General features: G+C 42.7%; 1 pseudogene across 1 annotated transcript; it reads right to left on the bottom strand.

The window, feature by feature from the left end:
- Positions 1-662: 662 nt before the first annotated feature.
- On the bottom strand, positions 663-1,891 carry LOC306899224 (putative nuclease HARBI1; annotated as a pseudogene). Its single transcript has 2 exons — positions 932-1,891; positions 663-673 (listed from the first exon to the last, which is right to left on the bottom strand). The product of its transcript is annotated as a putative nuclease HARBI1 (transcript).
- Between the last annotated feature and the right edge of the window lie 636 nt (positions 1,892-2,527).

The following is a 2,527-nucleotide window of genomic DNA, read 5'->3' as shown; positions in this document are numbered from 1 at the left end:
GCTATGGTTATATACTTTGCTATATCTTCCACGACCACATCAAAGCATGCGCACACAGATACACGGCTGTTTTTGAAGAACTGAAAGTCCATGCTTTTCTCTGCTCTTCAGCCAAACTCTTTGCCATGCCCTTCTTTTTCTTTAATTTTTTATTCTTTCGCAAGCCATTGCTGCCACAAAAAAAGCAAATCTTCCTCTGACTCCATGTTTTTGGCGCGGAACTTTGTGCGATTGCTTCGGAAATCGGCAGGGCCCAGTTTTTCAAAAGTAATCCACTAGGATTTTGGATAACGGATTGGATCAAATCTTGAAAATGTGTTTTTCAAAAAGAAAAAACGGATCACATAATCGGATTAGATCACGTAATCCAATTTTGGTTTTGATCCTGATCAAACCTTTAGTTTGGGTTTTTCAGAACTTTTTTGTAGGATTTGGATCACTTTGATCCAAAAAATCTGGATTAAATTGATCCCATCAGAAGGGTGGATTCAGCGTGGATTTCATGCCCAAAATGTAATGAAAACTTTAAAAAAGTATCAAATAATACTATATTTGGATCATGCAGAATTTTACAAGATATCCTATTTATTCATAAGGTTTTATTTTTATTTGTTCATCCGTCAGGCTACAGTGATTAGGTAGGCTTTAACATATTCAGCCTTTCAGTAAAGGCCTACAGCAAAGTAGAAAGAGTTTGTCCAAACAGCTGTCAAAATTGACCAAAAACAATAAATTTTATTCTGTCACTAATTGATGTATATATATATATCACAATCAAAATTATTTTTGTTTTTAGAATATTTATTAGTGATGCATGCAATGATTACAGAATAACCAAAAAAATGCAAAGAATGGCAATCACAATGATTTTTGAAATACAAAACAAATCCAAATCAGAAATAGTGTCTAACTATTGTGTCCCTTGTTGCACGTCCTCTTTGCTCGTTCTGGCAGAATGCAGGCGGTTGGTTAGTGTCTCCAAGGGGCTCAGGTGCATCATTGTCAGCACAGAGAGGGACATTGCGCTTAGTAGCGATGTTGTGCAGGACAATACAGGCAAGGGTTATGTTGCATGCTTTCTGTGGTTCCGCTCTCAGGTAGATAAGGCATGCAAAGCGCCTCTTAAGAACTCCATTTAAAACGCTCAATTGCACATCTTGCTCTGCAATGAGCAGTGTTGAAGCGTGCCTGCGCCAGTGTATTTGCTGTTAGAAAAGGAGTCATCAGCCATGGTAGGAGTGGGTAGGCACTGTCTCCTAATATTATGCCATCCGGTCGGTTGGTTTGGAGGTCTCTATATAGAGCGCTCTCCCTCAGGATGCGTGCATCATGGACAGACCCAGGCCACTTGACAACGCAGTTGGTGATGATGAGGTCAGCATCACACACAAGTTGGACATTGATGCTGTGCCTGCCCTTTCTGTTTATAAACTCCCATTCATTCTCACAAGGTGCTTGTACATGCACATGTGTGCAGTCGATTGCTCCAATAGTATTGGGCATATTCCCCAAAAGAAAAAAGCTGCGCTTGGCCTGGGCAATCTGGTTGTCCTTTGGAAAAGAAACAAATTCATTGACCAGGCTGGCCAGTGCGATTGACACATCTCTCACCACATCACACACAGCTGATTTCACCACTCCCATATAGTCACCAACAACTTGATAGAAAGTCCCACATGCATAAAATCGGAGCGCAATGAGGATCTGGTCTTCCACAGACAGACCGTGACTCCTTTGGGTTCTGTGTTGAAGTTTTGGCCTTCCCAAAGCGAAACCGGACATACAGCTCCTCAGTGGTGTATTGCTCCAGTGGCTTGGTACGTTCAACATACACCCTTTGACGGTATCCTCTCCTGGCAAAGTGGTGGTGGCGGTGGACAACACCGGCCATTTCACTGTCTCTCTGTGAATCCTCTGAGAAAGGCTGATTTATATGGCTGTGTAGTTGGTCTTTTCAAACCCACCTAGAGGGTGTTCGGTGCAATTATGGAGCAATAGTGGGAAGTTTTAATTCTGCTAAGGATACCAACAAAAAGAAAAATGATGTTTGGATTTTAATCACAGAAAATGTGAATGCCATAGGGTCTGGCCAGAAGAGGACCACAGACCAAATCAAATGGCGGTGGAAGAATCTTAAGGCCAGGGCAACAAAGGACCATGCTGAAGCCAAAAACCCACAAACAGGCAACAAGCCATTTAAGAGGGGAGATTACACAGATGTGGTCCTCGACATCATTGGAGGTGAGAAGTCGCAAGCTCTCCATGGTTTTCAAGGTGTTGTAGGGGATGGCAAGCCTTGGATTGAGGAGGAGAATCTGCCAGTTCCTCCTGAGGCTGATCCAGAGAGCGTATTTATATTGAATCTCAGCTCTGTTCCTGAGGAAGAAGCTGGATCCTCATTGGTTGAGCCAGTGGTAGTTGCCACAGGATCTCAGAGGAAAGGCTTGAAGTGCCCTTCATCAAACAAAGATGATGATTACAAGGCACTTCTGCAAAAAGAGACTGAAAGGGCAGAAGCACAGCTTCG

This window comes from Barbatula barbatula, assembly GCF_947034865.1.
Source record: "Barbatula barbatula genome assembly, chromosome: 10".
Taxonomy (NCBI): domain Eukaryota; kingdom Metazoa; phylum Chordata; class Actinopteri; order Cypriniformes; family Nemacheilidae; genus Barbatula; species Barbatula barbatula.
Note: the sequence above shows the minus strand (reverse complement) of the source record. Positions and strands in the feature narration are given on the sequence as shown.